Source organism: Callospermophilus lateralis, chromosome 4 (genome assembly GCF_048772815.1).
Source record: "Callospermophilus lateralis isolate mCalLat2 chromosome 4, mCalLat2.hap1, whole genome shotgun sequence".
Taxonomy (NCBI): Eukaryota; Metazoa; Chordata; class Mammalia; order Rodentia; family Sciuridae; genus Callospermophilus; species Callospermophilus lateralis.
In genome coordinates this window covers 77,538,653-77,559,258 of record NC_135308.1, presented here as the reverse complement: position 1 = coordinate 77,559,258, position 20,606 = coordinate 77,538,653, and the positions used below count along the sequence as shown (strand labels likewise).

Below are 20,606 nucleotides of genomic sequence, written 5' to 3'. Positions count from 1 at the left end.
GTTTTCAGCTCTTAGGAGCATACCAAGGGCCTCCACAGGTTAGGCATTTGTGCTGTACCACTAAGCTACATCCCAGCCCTGGGCTATACTTTCACATGACTGGCAGTATAGCGGGCTTGTTTACACCAGCACCACTGTACACACATGAGTAATGTGCTGTGCAATGACACTACCACAGCTACAGCATCTCTATGTCATGGGAAATTTTTAGCTTCATTGTAATCTTTTGGGACCACCATCATATATGTGATCCACTAGTGACTGAGACATCATTCCTAACCAAGCACAAGAGAGGAAAAAACTCAGTTCTCAAATTAGGCTACGAGAAGTGCCTATCCCCACCAGCAGTCAGAACAACAACCATATAACTCATAGGCATGAGGTAGAATACGTGAAATGACTGTGTGTCAGTTGGGCAGAATAGCCAGCTCTCCTCTCAAACCTCTTACCTCAGCAAGCCTGAAGAACTAAACTGTTTCCAAAAGATGAATCTGTGTCCTGTAAAATCAATTCAAGGATATTTATAGGAACATAAAAATATCCTGTATTCCCCAAAGAAAAATTCATAGAGAGGCATGGTGGTGCACACCTATAATCTCATCAACTTGGGAGACTGAGGCAGGAGGACCTTAACTTTTCTAGGCCAGCCTGAGCAACTTAGGAAGACCCTGACTCAAAACATAAAAACGAAATAAGTAAAAGGCCTGAGAATGCCCCTCAGTAGTAGATCACCCCAGGTTTCACTCCCCAGTACCAATAAAGAAAGAAAGAAAGAAAGAAAGAAAGAAAGAAAGAAAGAAAGAAAGAAAGAAAGAAAGAAAGAAAGAAAAGAAAATTTCCCCTATTGGCTAGGGATGCAGCTTAGTGATGGAACACATGTTGAGCATGATTTTGTGGCTCTGTTGTTCTTTTCTTTTTCTTTTGTGGTACTGGGGGATTGAACCCAGGTTTGCTCCACAACTGAGCTGTACTCTCAGTCCCCTCTTTAAATTTATTTTGAGGTAGATTCTCACTAAGTAGTTGAACTTGCCTAAAACTTATGATACTCCTGTCTCAGCCTCCCAACATGTGTGTGTATTTTTAAACATGTGAAATTTCTTCCTCCTCCTCCTCTTCTTCTCCTTCCTCTTCCTCTTCCTCTTCTTCTTCTTCTCTTCCCTCACTGAACTCATGTGACAGAGCCATCTCCACTGCCTGGGCTGGGTGTGGGCTACAGAAAGGTCACCCTGGGCCCTGGGCTCTCCATGGGCCAAGAACAGCCTATCTGGGCAGGACAAGGCTTTTCTCCAGGCAACAGAGGCAAAGGTTCATGGAAGTGCAGATCCAAGAGGTCCATACCAGGCACACAGTGCATCCCCTTGTCAGGTTGGCCTCACAGAGCCTCGTAGCCTTTGGATCAGATCCCAGCTCTACCAATCTGTAAGGCAGAGAGGGCTCATTGGCAAAGACTTAGTATCCCCATCAATGTAATGAGGATGCTCATTTTATCTCCTGTGTGGTGTCTGCAAAGCACACAATGCAATAAGTCACAGTGGGATTTCAGGATTCCCTTTGAGGGAAACAGACAGCCTAGGCTGTTCCTGCTGTCTCCCTGCAACCAGCCCACTACTACCATGGGCTATGGCCTCTGCCCACTCTCCTATTACCTCTGCTGGATAGGCCCACCTTTCTCTGACTGCACGTTCCTCCTGGAAGTCTGTCTCTAGCCCAGGTGGGGTGAGGTGTCCCTCAACTTCACTCACATTATAAGACTCCTACTTCTAAGACCTCACAGCAGCATGCAGCTCCACTCCTCCTGCTTATGAAATCCAGTGTCCTGAGTGCTGGCACCTGCCTGTACGTGGCCCTGATGTGTGTAAACTTTCCCCGGTCACATGGCAGGGTTGCCTATGGTGGGAACCCCCTCCTTCCCTAGGCAGTCAAGCAGAGCTAGCCTGTGACCTTGAGAGGGCCCCTTCCTCACCAACTCTCCCCATTCCAGGAACACAGAACCCAGTGCTCTCAGAGTGACAGGTGCCAGATACTATTTGATAGTGGTGATCAATGGCCTTTTCCTGAGGAGGGTCACTTGTGCATCAATTGCTTTGCTTCCAGGACATTGCCAAAAGCAAATGTGTGTAAATTGCTATGGGAGCTTTCTTATTGATAGTCTACCCCTAACACTTCTGGAAATGCTTAGCAGTGTAAGAAGATCAACATGGTATAGCATGGTGGCACACACCTATAATCCCAGCTACAGAATGAGGCAAGAGGTTCCTAAATTTGAGACCACCCTTGGAAAATTAGTCAGACCTGTCTCAAAAGAAAGATTAACAGGGCTGGGAAAGTAAATGACTTCCAAAGCAGCCTTGGCTTCAATTGACCATAACACACACAAAAAAATATAAAAATAAAATGAATTTTTTAAAAAGAAAGTTATTATAAAGATATTAAAATGCCTCCTAAACATTGACTTCTCTTCACTTCAAATTCTGCATTGTGTCTGTGTGATTTCAATGGGTTTGTGCACACAACCTTAGACCCAGGTTGGCAGGGAAGATCCACATTCAATCACATTCAATTTGTATTCAATTTGTATTTGTACCATCCTCGGAGAGGGCTACAGTCCCATTCCACAGATGAGGAATAGGAGGTCCAAATGAGACCAAACTTTCAAAGATAAATGATCTGTCTGACTCCAGGTCCCATGTACCTAATCTCAGGGGCACTACCCAGGGAAGACAGCACCCTCTGGTGAGTGGGATTCCTCACCACTCTCTAGGAGTCACCTCTGCCCCATACACAGGGGCTTCTATCTCACCTCCTCTGGATGGCCCGTGTATGTCCACCCTACAGGATCCATGTGCTCTACTGGGGGCTCTATCTGTAGCTACTCAGTGATGATGATGGCACAGCCTGGTGAATGGATTGGGCATGCAACTTTAAATGAGTCAATAATAACATTTATGACTACAAATACCTAACATGTCATGATAAAAATTGAAAAAAAAAACCAGCATGACAAAAAATAAAATTGACAATTCAAAAGGGCAAAGAAAGGACAGCTGTGGTGGGGGAACTGCCACTAGGTCACACTCAAGAGCTGACAGGGAGGGAGGTTCCACAGAGTCTTCTAGAACAATGACAGCAGGAGTGGCTTCTGGATTGAATGTTCCTGTACATCCTACCTCTGGCTTTTTGGTGCCTGCAATGTGTGCTGCTACATGGGAAAGTAACTCTCTTTCAAGAGATATGGATACAGATGACTTACCATTCATAGCAACTGAAAGGCATTGTTCAATGTCCTCTGGCTTGCTTGCTGGCAGCTTAGATACCTCCTGGCCCACAAGTATCACAGTGGCCTCTGGAAGTCAAACTCTCCTTCTGTGGATGGTATCAGAGTTGATCCATCCTCCTGCATTGATTACTGATCTTCTTCGGCTCAGGGGGTATGGCTCTGTGCTTCCCCAAATGTTAGAATGCAAATTGGGGTTCTGCTGCTGGAGGCAGTTCTCTAACTTGTAGTGGCATGGAGCTGCAGGATAAAAGACCCCAACATGACTGCCTCTCCCTGGGCTTTTCCCAATTCATAGAAGATCCCCACTTCTGAGAGTGGCCCCAGGTCCTATCTCCACAATATGATTTCTTACCAGAGTAGGTTCAACCACCTTCAGGATGCTTCTTGTGTTCAGGATCATATGACAGTCCCTGGTGGAACCAGCATGAATTCTTCCTCATATACTTAGTCAGTCACCCCAGGTCTCCTCATCACTGGACTCAGGCTCACTGGGATCTGGGCCCTCCAGCTGTTCAAGGAGTTTGTGGACATGAACACCTGTGATTTAGGCATGGTGAATGCCAGGATGGTCCTGAGATGTTTCAGGTTCTTCAGGTTTGGTGAGTCACCAAAACCTTCTGGATAGCTGTACATCCATGTTTGCACTAACCAGCAGAGGGCACTGGACAGCAGCCAGGGTCTTGGCCTCTTCTTCCCCTGGAACCCCTTAAGGCCCTTGCATCATGTACTTACCCTGCAGTGACTACCCATTTCATATGCAGCTGGGCACAGAGGGCAATCATGTGAAACATATGTGTGTAGGTGCCTCCCTGCCCCTGCTGTCCAGCCTCTAGACAGGAAAGTGTGGGCAATCAATGCTGGGATGGACTGTGCTGTGGAGGGATCCAATAGGTTCTAGCTCTGAGCCTCCAGTCACTCCTCTGCTTCTTGTGGCCTAGAAACCCACCACAGCTCTCCATGTTTCTCCTCCTACAGGCAAGGTCCCAATTGTAGGCTCTCTGCTGGAAATTACACAAGGATAGAACTTGGGGTTTGCCCAGCCCTCCTCTATACCAGCCTCCCAAGTACCTTGCTCTGGAGAAAAGAGCCCTCCCTCTTGGCCCAAAGTCCATTCACTTCTTTACTTGAAGATACTCCTCCTGAAAATCTGGCAGGAGATCTCCATAACTAGAAAAGGCCAGAAGGACATCACCTCTTATATTTTGTGCCACTCATCTTCCTAGATATGCATAATGGGATTGGCTGACTTCCTGGCAGGGATGGAAGTTTATGAGGGCTGGGAATTTTGTCTGCACTGCTGCCTAAATGATAAGCTAAGATACTGCAAATGCAGGTGATTCACATATGTCTGTACTACAAAAAAAAAAAAACAAAAAAACAAAAAAACAAAAAACAGCTCCTTCTAGATGGCTTAGGGTCATGTCACCCTCAGTTCACCCCAGGGGTCCCTACTCCAACTACATGTAGATCAGGGCCTCCCCATGAAGCAATCTGAAATGTCCACAAACCTCCCAGGAGGAGGCACCTGCATGTTGCCTAGCTTCCTTGCTGACAGATGGGCTAATGCTCGTAAAATGCACTCCTGGGTCCAAATCATGGCCAGATGCTGGGTACTGTCTCATCCTGGACTAGGTCAAGATGTGTGAAAATATTCTGGAAAACTCTTTAACTTTGGGACTCTGAATGTGTAGCAGAGGTCAGCAATATCCAAGAGGGTTCAGACAATTGCACTCTTAAACACCCTGAGACCCCTCCAACCCACACAAAAGTCAGTAAATGATTCTGATATGAAATAAGCCCACTTTCTACATAAATAGCATACCCTGGCAGAACCCCCAAGCCTGGGCACCACTCAATTTGAGCCACTATGTGTTGTCTCCTGGACCAGCTATGGCCTTGATCTCAGGGAAAGACCTGAATGAACAACAGTTCAGCTCCAAAAGGAAGGCTGTCTCTGAACACACATTCTTCACTGGTCCTCCAAGGAATAAACTTGGCAGTAGCCTTCATGACTTCCAGATTTATTGGCAAACATCTTCAAAGTGTCCATCTTATAAGCTATTAGGAAAGATGTTCTGCATTTAGACCCACTTTGAGACCCTCCTCCACCACTTACTGGTGATGACAACTTTATTGATGATACCTTTATTCCCCACACTGCAACGGTAACTTTCACAAGAGGATTGGAAATGGAGTCAGGGCCTGCTTGCCTCTCAGAGGAAGTTGGTTGTAATGTAGGAAACCGGAACCTGGAGTCTCCGTCCAGAGCAGGGGGATGAAATTCTCCAGGTGGAAGTCCTTGAAGAAAGTGGAGACTCCTTCTTGTGTTTGGGAGAGTTCCGTGAAGATCAGAGCCATTTTGAGTCGCTTCTCCAGAAGTGGCCACCAAAGACAAAAAATCGCCAGCTGCCCTTGTCAGCTTCAGGGTTGTATTTAGTGACAGGGATCCTGACTGAACTTCCTCCTATCACAGGTCCCAAAGGGGCAGGAGAGGCTGGTCCAGGGCACTTTCTCCTTCCCCAAGAAACTGAGTGGCCTAGGGCATGTAATCACCTGAGGCCAGGAACTGAATGCCTGTAGCTTCAGGACACAAGAGGGCAGGAGTTTCCATTCCTCTGACTTCTTAGCAGCTTCAAACTCAGGGGCCATTTCCTGTTTGCCAGTGGAATGAAGCCTCAGGGTGGACCAAGCCCATCACCCTTCTGAGTGGCTGCTGGTCTTTCTTGTGGCCTTCCCTTCCCAAATGCCACTCTCCAGCATCTATCTTTCCAAGAACACAGAGGCAGCCAGGGATGCCCTGTGCTAGGAGCCCGCCCCTCAGGGGTGATTTGGCGTGTGAGGAGTGATCTTCCAGTCTTTCCTGGCCAGTGGTCTATGCTGTGCCTCTGACCTTGGCTGGCAGCATGATGAGAAGCTGCTTAGCTCTGTGTGCACCAGGAAGGTGGACCTGAGGCTCCTGGCATGGGTGGCGAATTCTTGAAGTTCCTTGGGAGCAGGGAAAGGCCTCGGCCTCTTGGGTTGCAGTGAACGGTGGGCACAGGGTGCTCAGTCAACACGCATTGGGTGAGGGAGTGACCCTGTCAGCAGTGGCCTCCTGTTCCCTTTCCATTCCTCCACACTGAGTTGTCTGTCCTTGGGCCTGCTCAGAAGCCTTGGCTATTGTATGGATATTGCCTTCTGGGAGACTTCTTTGCTCCTAATACTGGGGCCTGGCGTTGAGAGCCACAGACGAAGGGGCTCCAGCAAACTTTCAGATTGGCTCACAGCGGCCCCAGCAACACCTAGCTGATTGGCTCCTCTGTGGAGATGCTCATTGAGCTGTTTCCCTGCCCTTTCAGACTACCAGCTGATGATTGGCTCACAGCAGCCCCAGCAACATCTAGCAACATCTAGATGATTGGCTCCTCTGCGGTGATGCTCATTGGGCTGTTTCCCTGCTCTTTCAGACCATGGAGCTGCTCATTGGGGGACTTTTTTGGCTCTGCCCATGCGACCCAGCCAATCGGCCTCAAGAGCAGGAGGATTGTGGGAGGAGGAGGTTGTTGGGGTGTGTGGCTGGTGGGAAGCCCGTGGTGGCAGTTGGGCTCTGAGGGTTTTTTCCTGAGGAGCTGTTTTGTTTATCTTGTGTGGTTCTAAAAATAAAGTTAGTTTCTTTTGACAAGTGGCTCCTGAATTGTGCCCAGCCAGACTGCGGCAGCCTGGTTTCCTCTGTGTTGAAAGAATGGGAGGCAACAGGCTTGCCTTCCACTGTGCACCAAACAAACCAAAGTGGCTTGCTGCCACCCTGAAAGAAGCAATGTCGCCTCTCCCTAGAGACATGGAGGAAGGGGCACTCACGCCCATGCTTGACACCATGATACTGGACAGACTCTTGACCACTTGACACCATCCTCGCATCTTGATATATTTTGTGCATGAATGAATTTTGAAACCCCAATATTTTCACCTATGTGGGGCTCAAGGAAATGGCAGCAGAGAAATCCCAGCTCCGGGTTATTTCCTGGGGCCTCTGGGTCTCTGTCTGCTGCCACTCCACCTATTTGTGTCGCACAGCTCCAGAATCCCAGCAGTCCCTCCTGCTGGGGGACAATGAACCCACAAACTCCTGAGACTTCTCATGAGACCATGTTGCATGCGATACCCCATGACCCTGGCTGTTCCCTCTTTCTCAGAATCCAGGTAGTGATGTGGATCCCCCTAGAGGGGAGGGAGCTACACGACTTGGGCACAGGGCTGCTGTGGAGATTGGGAGCCTTCATAGTGTACCCACATGATACCATGGAAAGAGACATGGGTGCTATTCAACATCTCCCAGAAGCCACTGGCAGTTCTGGGGTAAATGAAGGCTCTATCTGAAAATCAGTCCCTACACGCGTCCAGTCGTGCACAGTCAGGCACAATCAGAGCCAAGAGAGGAGTCCACTTTCCCTCTCTCACTGTAGGACTCAGGGCAGGATAGAATTGCATGTCATCCCTGGTTCCCCACCTTCCTGTGATGTGTCACCTCTGTGTTTGTGCATGACAGACGCATGACTCCAGCATGACGGTTGCCCAGGTGCTTCACACATGCATGGGCACATACAGGTGATGACCATCTCCAAAGCAGAGGGTGGAAGGATCCCGAGGATACATTAGGAAGCTCTGGAGAGCCTGTGAGGCCCCCTGGCTTCTTGAACTCACACCCATGGTCAGAAGGAGGTGATGGGACTGAACCCAGCTCTGTCTCCCCCAACCAGGGGAGCTGCTGGCAGGACCTGGATCTTCCTGGGGAAGAGATCCAGGCTGTATTGGCAGAAATCTGTCCACTGGTGCATATGCTATGAGAAGATGGCAGCAACCAGCACCCCAGGTGGCCTTTGGAACCATCATGTGTGAAAAAGGGACTCAGGTAAGGAGTCCCAGAGGAAGTGACCTCACTTCCTTGGCCATGGAACATATAGAACTTGGAACCCTCCTGGCTAGGTCCCAACAGTCCACCTCCAGCCCCTGTCTGTTCACTTGCATTGTCAAGACCAGCAGAGAGCCATGAGCTCTTGTGGTTCAGTCCTCGGTAGACAGCCTGGCCTCAGGACAGCCCTTCATAGTGGCCTTTCACGTGCGTGGAGGCGCTGGGTCAGCCATGGGTTCAGAACACTCTGGCGATTTTTCACAAGGACACTGGAGGTGAGACAAAACAGAGAGTTGCAGGTGACTAGAGTCTAACCTGCTTCTGCGATTCCCCTTGGGACAGCCTCAGACCCTCACCGAATGCAAGTGGGTGTGGGTGGGTGTGTTTCCCTCCTTTCAACTGAGAATTAGAAGAGAAGGAAAGCCTTTTGTTGGGTTTTTAACTTGACTGTAGGACAGTGAGACATTTTGCAGATGCTACTGTTTCCTGGTTGAAATGTCCCTCTTTGCTCCCTGAAACTAGGGAGATGACAAGCGTTCGTCCCTGGCTGTGTTCCGTCTGGTGGACAGCTTCATCTCACTGGTCCGACAGGAATTGGAGAAGGACCTCGTGAACGTCCTGCAGAGGGGGCACTCCTCCTGGGTGGAAGGATTGTTGTGCAGACGTCCAAAGGTGCTCAGCATCCAGAAAGTGCTGGAGCTCCTCAGTCAAAAGTGTGTATAACCTCCAGGCCCCAGGAAATGGCCATCTCTTGGCGTGGTGGGTGGGATGCCGGGCACCACTCTGGACCTCTGGCAACTCTGTGGGTTGTAGGATATTCACAGGAGAACCCCGCCGGGGTGTTGAGCCAACCAAGTAGGATGAGCCCTAGCAGTGTAGGTCTCAGGCCTTGTCCACTGGGCCAGGCTTCCAAGGCCTCAGGACTTCCCCTGGGGGGGCCTGTCCTGCCCCTGTGGGGAACTCTTGTGCCTCAGCCCAACTGGACAGAGGCCTCAGGAAGAGCAGTTTGCACCCTGGGGAAGGAGCATGTGGCTTGCATGTGGAAGGGCCCCTGACCTGCCTGGAGGCAGAGCGGGGACAGCTGGGGTGGGTGGAGGGGGACCTGGTTGGGATCATTCATGGGCCCAATAGATGTGAAGCACCTGCCCTTGGCAGGCACATGGCCTATCCATTAGGAAGCAGTGCACACACACCTCCCAGCCCTCCTGAGATTTCACTATTGGCAGAAAGTTAGTCAAAGCCACCAGGCGTCTTGGCACATGCAGGGCACAGGATATACAAGGTGACATTCTCCTGGCCTTCTCTAGGTATGAGGACCAGCAGCTATGCATGGAGGAAGTCTTCCTTCCAGGACAGAAGTGAGTGATTTGGGGGCCACGAGAGTGGGCTTCTGACTCCAGGGCCACTTGGGGAACCTTGGCAGTGGGTGGGTGGGCAAAAACGCAGGTGTCCACCATCTGTGATTTGTGGCACACGGATGTGGTCTGGTGATTTCCCTCAGGAGTGGGCACAGATAGTTGTGGTGGGACTCTGGGTAGCTAAGGCCCGCAGGTGGGGCTGGAGCCTCAGAGCCTGGCCCTGTGAGCATCCCTCCCTTCCACAGTCAAACCCAGCCACGATGGCCCTCACTTTTCCCTATTGAGGCAAATTTGGGGAGCCCCCGATGCACAGGAGAGGGGAGCCTCTTACTCTCACATGGCCCTCACAGATGTCCCCCTTCTCGCCCTGCTGCATGGGACCCACTTGGCCACTCTCTGGGAAGCCCATCATCCGGGTGGTCCAAAGGGGCTTCCAGCTCAAGGAGATGCCCAGTCGCTCATGGCTCCCTGCCCCACTCCTATGTCCCCAGGGCCTTCTGCTCCACTGTCCAAATGTGGCTCTGCCTGTACCCAGAAGATTTTGTGGGGTCCATGGACAGCCTGAGGAGTCTCAGGACCTTCTTGCTCCACACCATGCCGGAGTCAGGGCTGACAGTCCAGGTGGAGAGCCTCCTGACGGGGCTGGAGAACACAGATCCCATTGAGTCCGAGGCCTGTGATGAGGGGGCCTGGGGGGGGGGGTGGTGACTGCATGTGTGTGTCCGGGACACTCTGCCGCTCCTACTGGGAACTGGCCTGTGGTCCCCAGCCCAATACACCTGACCCCACCTGCAGCTGGAGGGCCCTCGTCCGGGAAGAAGTCCTGGTGCCGGGATAGGGGCTGGGCTCTTCTCACAGCCAGGGTTCTTCTGAGAATCGGGAAAGACCCAGGGAAAGGCAGTCATGTTGGGGCTCTTTTCTCTTGCAGCTGCCTCTCCAGGAAAAACCCTCCATTAAACAGGGCCAAACACCAGAGGCACCAGGTCACCCATCTCTCAGGCCAGCACCCACTCCACGTGTGCTAGAAAGTTGACACTGCCCTAGAGCTCATGTCTCCTCTGGCCCCTCTACCTTTGTGAGCTCCTGAGGACTACTCAGTTCCAGATCCCCACCACGCCTCTCCTCTTCCTCTCCTCTGGAATTTTCTGGATTTCTAAAATTTATTTATTTTCTTATTTATTTACTTCTTGTTTGTTTATTTATTTACTTGTTTCCTTTCTTTCTTTCTTTCTTTTATTTATTAATTGCCTTTATTATTTATTTATTTATATAGTTATTAATTATCTGGTTTGGTTTGAGTTTTGTTTAGTTGTTTAAGGTTCTTTCATTGTTGTTGTTATGGTTGTTTTGCTATAAGTTTTCATTGTTGAGATTGTTGTGTTAAAAAGTATGGTAATAAAGTTTTACGTTGTGTGATATCAAGTTGCCTGCTCAATCCATTCCCGAGGCTGTGCCACCACCAACACTGTGTAGCTTCCATGGGAGAGACTCCAGAAGAGCACATGCATTTTGTGGGGGAGAACACACACTGGTCATTCCGGAGGAGGTGAGATAGAGGCCCCTGAGTATGGGGGAGAGGTGACTGCCTAAAAGGTTGAGGATTCCATGCCACCAGAGGGGCTGCTTTTCTGGGGGCAATGCCCTTAGGACCATGGAAATGGAATGTAGAATCCAACAGAAGAGGTGTCTCTGCCAGTGTGGTCACACGTAGGTCTCCTGCTCTCCAATGTGAAGTGGAACCCCTGCTGCCTACCTGAGTGGTAGGAACTCAAATGGAAATGTGATGGCAAGTGGAACTCCCCTGCCAACTCTGGGTCTCAGGCTTTGGGCCCATGTCATTGAATCCATGCCAAGACACCATGCAGAATTGGAAGAGCACATGAGTTCGTGTTCAGGAGCCACATTTTCCTCATGCAAAGTCCTGAAAACGTGATGGTTGACCTATTTCAAACAACATCTTTCTTCTTTACTTTTTTTCTTTGTGTTTGTTTTCTTTTACAGTGGTGTGCAAGAAACCAGGGTGCTCTGCTACCGAGGTTCTTAAGTTTAAAGGCTCAAGAGAGCCTTTAAACTTAGCAAACTCCTGTCTCATAATAAAGTAAAGCTTGATGATGTAGCTCAATAATAGAATACTAGGTTTAATCCGCAGTAACACAAAGAAACAAACAAGAACTGGTGGTTGTCCAATTATTCTTGAACCTTTGTTTAAATGTGAAATCCTTCCAACAAACTTTCAACATTGTAGTTGCGCATTATGGCCACATGGTGGCAATAGACTCACTTTGGAACGTCTGTAAGAGCACTCCTGTGGTCAAAGGAGTAGTAAGAAACCAATACTTCAACAACATCTCTTTCATTGCTTCCTCTATGAGGAGAAATGTGTAAAACATTTTAGAAGGCAGGCATCCTTGAGAAAACTTAAAATACGAATGAGTGATTAACATTCCAGTTGGCCATACTGTAAAGTAGAAGAAACACTAAAGAAACAAGGATTAGTAACCTGGGAGAGATCTGGGTTCTAGACCTGGCTCTGCAGCAGATTAATTTTGTGACATGACCAGGAAACCTGTGACTAAGTCTCACATATGAAATGAGGATCTTTGGCTTTCTTTCCACTTGTAAAAATACTTGCTTCCCTTTTATTTCTACTTGCACATGTTCATTGTATAATAATGTATTTTCTGAGTATGGAGTCTTGAAATACAAGAATTACAGATGAGCTCAATTTTTATGCTGCTGATGTAGAAATTATATATGTACATATATGTGTGTGTGTGTGTGTGTGTGTGTGCATTTGTGCTTATAGATGTCTTAAAATATCTCTATGAAACAAATCTCTTTGCAAAACAGAAGATTTTTTACAAAAAAAAAAAAAAAAAAAAAAAAAAACCCAAAGTTTAATTAGTGGGTACTAAGTTCAGAGTATGAAGTCTGTTGTGTTGTTGCATAATAGGGTTACTATAGATAAGGATAATATACTGTATATTCAAAAAGAAAACTAGAAGAAAGGATACAGAATGTTTTCATCATAAAAATAATGCTTTAGGTGATAGATTAAATTTACCTTGATGTGAACATTACACAAATACCCATGTATCTAAACACTACATGTCACCCCCTAAATATTCACAATTTTTGTTTTATTTTTTAGCTTAAAACTTAATCTAAATATCCAACACCCGAATATCTGCAATTTCTTCTATAGAAGCAAGCTAATTAGAGCCAATTGCTTCTCCTCCTGCTTCTAGTATCCTGGTCCTGTATAGAAGAGTGATGGGACCAGTGAGGGACAGAGTAGAGCAGGGAAATAATGAAGGAGGAAGAGGCAGTGTGCAAGGGAACATGAGGAAATAGCAAGGTTTAAAGGACATGCGTCTTTGATGAGGAAAGAAAGTCCAACTGACTGAACAAATTGCCCTGTGAACCTCATCCTCCCCAGGCCACAGGCAATTCATTTTGTCCATGATCCTCTCTTACTCTCTACCCTGCCACTTCCAGGATTCTGCTGTCCTTTTACTGCCTTCTGGCAGCTTCAAAGACATCCAGATCTTTCCTCCTTTGTCACACCCCTATTATACACCTGTTGTCAACTTCCTCCTTAAAGTCCATTCCTGGTAAAAATATTTTCAAATGAATTGACATCCATTTCATTGATTAAAATCCCCTTTCCCCACTCCTTATTTTTGTGGTTGAAACTTAGAATTGTGAATCTTAATATTGGATAATATTTGAGGCCATGTAGTCCTAATGTTCCATTTAATAAATGAGATTTTTTCACATATATTATATCTGATATAATAGAAAATAAATAACTTTGAAGTGCCCTATGTTGAGGTAGAAATTAGTCCCATGTCTGCTTCTCTACGCTCTCCTTGTACCTGGGCCCTTTGTAGTGACTTGTGCCCAAAACGCAAGCCAGTTTCCCTTGAATCTGGGAAGACTTTTGGCTTGATTTGTCCAACAAAATGTGAGAGAAGTGAATGTTCATTTGCAAGTCAAGATCTTTCCACTCCTCTGAACTCTGCCCAGAGGTCATGTGAACAACCTGGAATAATCAGATGGAGATTTAGAAACACATACTTCTGCTTCTCTCAGTCAAGTGGACAGTAAGCTAACTGTCTTTTGTCTGACTCACTCAGGCCTCAGAGGATTTGTCAGCTGCCCACAGGCATGAGTCAACCTGGGAAAAATCACCTAAGACTTAACCAGTAGAATAGTTGAGCTAATCTACAGCCTCATCAGCACAGTGGAATCATTGTGATTTAAGTCACTGAATTTGAGTTTGATTAGTCATGCAGCAAACAACTAATCCTGATGGTAAAACACAGTTATATTTGTGCTTATTTATTCTAATTTTATTTTAGCACTATTTTAATTAATTCCTTGAATTAAATTTGAAATGGTTTTGAACAATTTGTTACCATTTTGTTTGATTTGATTTATTTGACAGTTTGGAGGCTTTGCTTTAGGAATTATTTTTCTGCATTGGTTTTTGTCTGTTTTCAAATAGTAACTGCAATGGATCCTAATTTAGGAAAGAACATGGACAAATCAAAAGCAGCTCAATTAAATACTATGCAAATGCTAAATGGCATGAAAATATTTTTAAAATAAATCCAAGTAAATGACTATTTATCTTAGTGCAGTAACAATATTGACAGAGAATGAAATTGAGAATATATTTGATACAAACAATATACCCAAGACCAGAAGTGAAATAAAATTTCAAAGAAAACAGTATTTACTGCATTTTGAAACAATAACGGGCAGCTCCATACAAGACAAATGTAGATTCTTGAAAATTACTGCAGTTGTCAATAGTTAAAGAAGAAAATAAGAGTATTCAGACAGAAAAACAACACAAATGAAAGCATTCTTGTCCCATAAAGCATCTTCTAAAATTATCCTATGAACTACCAAAAATTTCCTACAGAGCTTAAACCCTGCCATGGAAGAGTTAAAGTTTTTTTTTTGTTTGTTTGTTTGTTTTTGTATATTCATCCATTCAGTAATCACTGAGAATTTACCGTATGCTGGCATTTTCCTGGTTTTTATTATATATCAGTGAAGAAAGAGGCAACGATAATTGTTATGGAGCTACTTCTATGTAATATGAATCCACCTTTCTAATGTTTTTCCACTTTTCTATCTTGTTTTCTTTACATTAGCTTCCCAAATTTAAATGAAATAGTATATAATAATTGGGTATATTTTTCATGCTTTAAACCTGCAAAGAGTGATGGATAAAAATATATGAACACAAACTTGTGAATAAAAGTTTACCTGGAGAGTAATTTCACTCAGAATTGGCATTATATTTAGTGGTCAAGTACACTCTGGTTTTACACTATTCTAATTTTTATTTTGAAAGAGCCCTGAGCATGTTGAGATAGAGTGAAACTGAGTGCAGTTAAACTTCAGTTCTATTTCCACTAGTGGACTACCTCCAACATGTTGACAAATCATTCTGTGTTTCTGCTTTACTGTTTGAAAAATAGTGCTTTTGGGAAAACCACTCTTGCCACACTGTTGAGGCTCCAGGCAAGCCACATGTGTGAGGAAAGCCTTGGGACCCAGTCACCACCACATGCTAACTTACAGAGATCTCAAGCACAAAACTCTGACCAGTTCAGTAGATAGATGAAACTAATTATTTAGCCCTTGACCCATGCTGGTTTCATGAAAGAAGGTATGAATTGTGAGAAACCACTAGGGAGTTTTAAATTAAAGAGACAAGACTCTAATTACCTTTAAAACCAGCTCCAGGATGGCTCCTCCCAGCTCCAGCCTGAAGCCACCTATTGTGGTAGCGAGGTTAACTGAAGAGGCTAGTGAGCAAGAGAGAACATGCCAGGGATTGGACTGTTATTGGGGAACAAAAAATTCTGGGGAAAATCCCATCCCATGAAGATTAAGGGGGGCAGCATCCCAAGGTCAGGGATGACAGTTGGGTCTTCGGGGTAGTGGCTAGACACACCTCTGCACAGATAAGCCCTTGGACCTGGAGAAGGGTGGGGAAAGCTCTGACACAGCTGTCCCTAAGCGCCTCTCACCCAGCCAGGGAGGTAACTCAAATCACATGCGAGGATGGCCTCCCACATAATTATATAGCTATTCATTTGTAAAAAAAAAAAAAAATTATTGAGCATCTATTCTGTGTCATAATCATTCATTGATAACAACACAAAGAAGGACCTTATTCTCACAGAATTTACATTCCCCTGGAGAGGCCCTCATAATAAGATTGGCAGCAGCAACAATAAAAATATAAGCAAATAAAAATAAATAAGCAACTTAAATTAATGAATAATCCAGTTTCATTTGTGGTAGAGAAATTAGATATTGCAAAGGGACAAAATAGTTACACATGTTCTGAATAATATCATTTTTGTTTTTATTTGTTTAGCTTGTTTGAAAGGGGAAAAAGCAGTCACAAAACCAAAACAAAATGAAAATTAAAGAGAAAAAATAAGTGAGGTTATAAGGTAACAGAATGGAGTTTATTACAAAAAGTCAAATCATATTTCAGAAAATTGAGAAAAAGAAATAAATTACATATTTTTAAAAGAGATTTAGAGGAAAAATTATTTAAAAAATGAACATTTAATTTGAGCCTTCTCCAATTACTAGCACCTGTGGCTTGGCTGATATGGGGGAAGGCTGCTTGGCCATCCCAGGGTGGGGAAAGAATGAAGGAACTGGGTGATAGAGAGACTTAGGTTTATGCATTAAACTGTGAAATCAGAAAATGTGAGGATGTGTGTGGAGAATGATGAGGATTCAGTGTCCCTGGACCATGTCTTTAAGTGGAAATAGTCTTTTTTCCTTTATAAGAAAAATGGAGTGGTTCAGGCTCCCTCATTTCTCTCTCTCTCTCTCTCACACACACACACACACACACACACACACAAGCTGAGTAAAACAGAAATTGGTACCAGGAAGCAAAGTTGTTGCCATGACTAACCTGACCATGTGTTTCAAAAATCTTTGGAGCTGGTTTGCTGAATGTGCAGGGGAGGGGGGATTTTGAATAGTTTAGAAATTCAAATTGCCAAACCTTTAGATTGTTGTAAGTGGAACTTCATAGGGGATTCTGGAACTCACAAGACCAAAATACTTATTTTAAATACCATGGACAACAAAGGCTGGGCTTGTGAGGTTTCAGAGGAGGAAGACACTATTGGAAATTGGACAAGAGGCCACTTATATTGTGTTTTGGCAAAGACATTATCTACATTGTGTCTGTGTCCTGAGACTTTCTGTGAGTCTGAATTTAAAGGTGATGTACTAACTTATGTGGCAGAGGAAATTTCAAGGTATCCCAGCATTCAGGTGGTGATATGGATATGGCTGGCAGCTTTTTGCCAAGTTCACTGTGATATCTGAAGCAGAAAGAAGAGCAGCAATATTTGAAAACTGTCCCATTTGACCAGAAATGTGTGAGTAAAACTGTGGTTGAAGAAGTTATAGTTGTTAAAGACATTACATTCAGTAAAGAAATTGTGACATTAAAGCAATAGGTATGTGTGCAGCTGCTGAATTCGGTAGGTTAGAACCAACAGACAATGAAGACACTCTTTATACAAGATAGCATTTATTTTAGGAACAATATGGAAGCAAAAGCAAAACAAAAGCAAAATGGTAGGCAAGAGAGGAAGAGCTGAAAATACATCATCAATTCAGGGAAACAGCAACCCCTGAAGTCACACAGCTGAGGAATCCTGGGCAGCTCTTCAGGTCCTGACTGGGAAGTCCTGGGCAGTGTGGCTTTTCCATGGGTGAAGCTCCAAAGTCTATTCCTCCTTAAATACAAGGTAGAACAAAGAAAGCTCAGTTCTAACAACCTGCAGGACCTAGTGATCTGCTCAAGGACACTTATCCCCACAGCCTGGCCAGCTCCTGGAAGGGAGGGAGTGATAGCCTTGAGAGAAGTGAACAACTCAGAGTGCTCAAGAGTGAGCCAAACCCACCCAGAAGGCCGCCTTCTTTAGATGTTCCATCAAGGGTGTGCAAAGGTCACAGCTGGCACATGGAGAGGGAAGATCTTTCCTATGTTCCTTAGTCCTTTAGAAATGCTGAAGACTTTATCCAGAGATACAGGAAAGTTGGCTTCAGAGCAGCTCAGGAATTGGTATGACCAGACCCATTTCAGGCTCAAGGCAGTAAAGGTAAAAATTTCTTTGAAAAGAGACCAGTGGGGCACCCTGTTTACACAGGGGAACTTAGGAAGCTGTTTCACTGGGTTCAGTTGCTCAGACGCTCAGAGGTTCCTGCAGCCATGGTCCCAGGAGGCTTAGCTACTGACTCCTGCTTGAGGTGATGGCAGATCTTGGCATCAACCTCATGGTGCTTGTAAGCACAAATGAAGGCCATGGGAGCAGCCCTCACAGAACAGCAATGCCTTTTACTTGGCTGTCAGGCATCAGAAGGGCTCACTTTCTGGGTAGAAAATGTCCTCTGGTTATAGGAGAGGTCTGGGTTTTTATAGGTTACACTGAAAGGTGAGTTAATCATTGGAGACATTGTCAGAATGTGTCAGTATGGGTGTTCAGGAAAAAATCTGAAACTTGTTTTTACTGGAAAAGGATGGAGGATCTCAGTGCTTGTCTTTTTGCTCCAGGGGTCATTATATTGTGAAGAATCAATGTTTAACCCAGGACTGCCATTTTAGGATTGATGTGTGCATCCTTCTCAGAGATTGTCACTGGGAAAGGAATAATTGAGTGTCTCACAACCCACTTTTTAATGATTCAATTGAAATGCTTTTCAACTATCTTATTACTCGATAATGAGCAGTCATTGTACTTATGATAGCACAATGGTCCTGCTATATACCTCATCCAAATTTTTAAGATTTTTAGGAGTTATGGCACAATGTACTGGGTAAGGTTTGAGTATGAGGTGTCCCCTAAGAGCTCACTGTGAGACTGTGCAAGAATTTTCAGTGGATAACTGATCAATTTATAAATCTATAACTTAATCGGCATATTAATCCACTTGAATGGACTAAATGGGTGGCAGTGGGCAGACAGGGTGACTGGAGGAAGAAGGTCACAAGGAGTGCTCCTTTTGTCCCTGATGAGTAGAACTCTAACTCTAACACACACTCACTCTCTCTCTCTCTCTCTCTCTCTCTCTCTCTCTCTCTCTGCTTTTTGGCTGTCATGAACTGAGAAGCTTTTCTCTGCCACATTCTTCTGCTTCACTTGGACATAGAACTATGAAGGGAACCAATCATGGACTGAACCACTGAGACCACGAACCAAAATGAACTTCTCTTTCTCTAAATTTTTCCAGTTAGGTCTGTTGGCCACAGTGACACAAAGCTGACTAAAACATGGATAAAATACAGAGAATAATTCTATGTATTTAGAGAACAATTGTCAAGCTTCAGGATATATAAGAATCACCTGCCAGCGGCCAGGGCTATGGCCGCTATGCATAAGGCACTGAGTTCGATACCCGGCACCACATTAAAAATAAAAACAAATAAAATAAAGATATTATGTCCATCTACAACAAAAATATAGTTTAAAAAAGGAATCACCTATCAACTTGCAAATAATGCATATTTGTTGTGAAACAAACCCAAATAAGCCCAATATACTGTTATACTGAGGTGGAGAATGCTAAATCACTCCAAGTATTTCAGCTTGTTTATGGGCCACACTTAAAGAAGCAATTAAGTAGCAAGTCAAAAATGAGGGATATGTTAGAAAGATCAGTAGAGTGACTGGAAGTCTGGGGATCTAGTCAGGAGATTAAAATCGTGCATTTGGAGCACTGAAGTTCAAATTAAGGTTCTTAAGCATGACTGTGTCTAGTAGGCATTTACAAAGGACATATTAAGAATAACTGATGTAAGGTAAAATGTTCTTCAACAGAAGATTCAGACAGATGTTTTCAAATGCTTTTAAGCTCCAAAAATGTAAGCTAATTAGGAATATTAACCAATTCACTCATCCATATGTAGCATGAAACATATTATAGATCATACCTAAAAATAAATCTCTCCTGAGAATTCACACCTTGAGAATTTATCTAGCCCGTGTTAAATTCATTTGAGCTCCTAATTGCATAAATGAATATTTTATTGCAAAATATGTTAGAATTTAAGAATATTTTGATCTTGTCACTATAAAATATAAGGAGGGATTATACACACATAATGTGATCAAAGCTAAAGAATTCAAGTGGTAACTATCACAAGTAATCCTTGGCTTTCTAATGCAATGAAATAAAGTAAAGTCAAGTATCTCAAGGAATAATAAAGACAATTTTCTGACCAAGTAACCTATTTTGATACTGAATTGGCCAAGTTAACTGCAGGAGTTGGCATATATAGAAATGTGGAGCTTAAATATAAACAATAAAATTCTTGATGTGAAAAAGTATAAAAGAGGCCAGTAGATGGTCACAAAAATAAGAGGAGCAAAGAAATAACTTTGAACAAGAATGTAAAAATACAAAAGCCAACAAAGGATAATTATGAGCCAAGAGAATGAACTTCAAGCTGTAAATACACAAGAAAGGAAGGACATCAGAAGATGGCACACTAAGAAGTTAGAAGACCTTCTTCCCCCAGAGACACTGCATTGGCACTATATAGACAAGAAGGCCTCTGTGAGAAGTCTAAAGACTGGATGAGAAGTTACAACACCAGCCTATCATAAAAATCAAGAAGAGATTACAAAGAAAATAGCAGAGAAACTTGTGACAATTGGCATCTCATTCATGCACCTCTCCTATGCACCATACTGCAGAGAAACTAGGAGGAACAGCCTCATACAGGGGCTCCTCCTTCTCACTGAAAACAAAAATAGGCCTCAAATCCATAGTGCTGGCTTGTGTCCCCCCTCTGCCCCCCACACAAACCTTCATACTCTAGACAGTGTGATGCTGTACATCATAAGGTCTTCACCAGAGACTAAACTGATGGGAGCACCTGAACTTGGACTTTCAGCCTCCCAAACTGTGGGATAAGAAAACTTCTTTTCTTTATATTTTCCCCAATCTCAGTTTTTTTCACCATAGGAACCAAAAATGAATCAAAACAGATGATATATCCAAAGTGCTGAAAAAC

General features: G+C 44.6%; 2 pseudogenes; one reads left to right on the top strand and one right to left on the bottom strand.

The window, feature by feature from the left end:
- Positions 1–7,166, bottom strand: part of LOC143398354 (homeobox protein OTX2 pseudogene) — a 40,795-nt pseudogene extending 33,629 nt beyond the window's left edge.
- Positions 7,167–8,096: 930 nt separating this feature from the next.
- The window catches only part of LOC143398353 (poly(rC)-binding protein 2-like), a 29,787-nt pseudogene continuing 17,277 nt past the window's right edge, over positions 8,097–20,606 (top strand).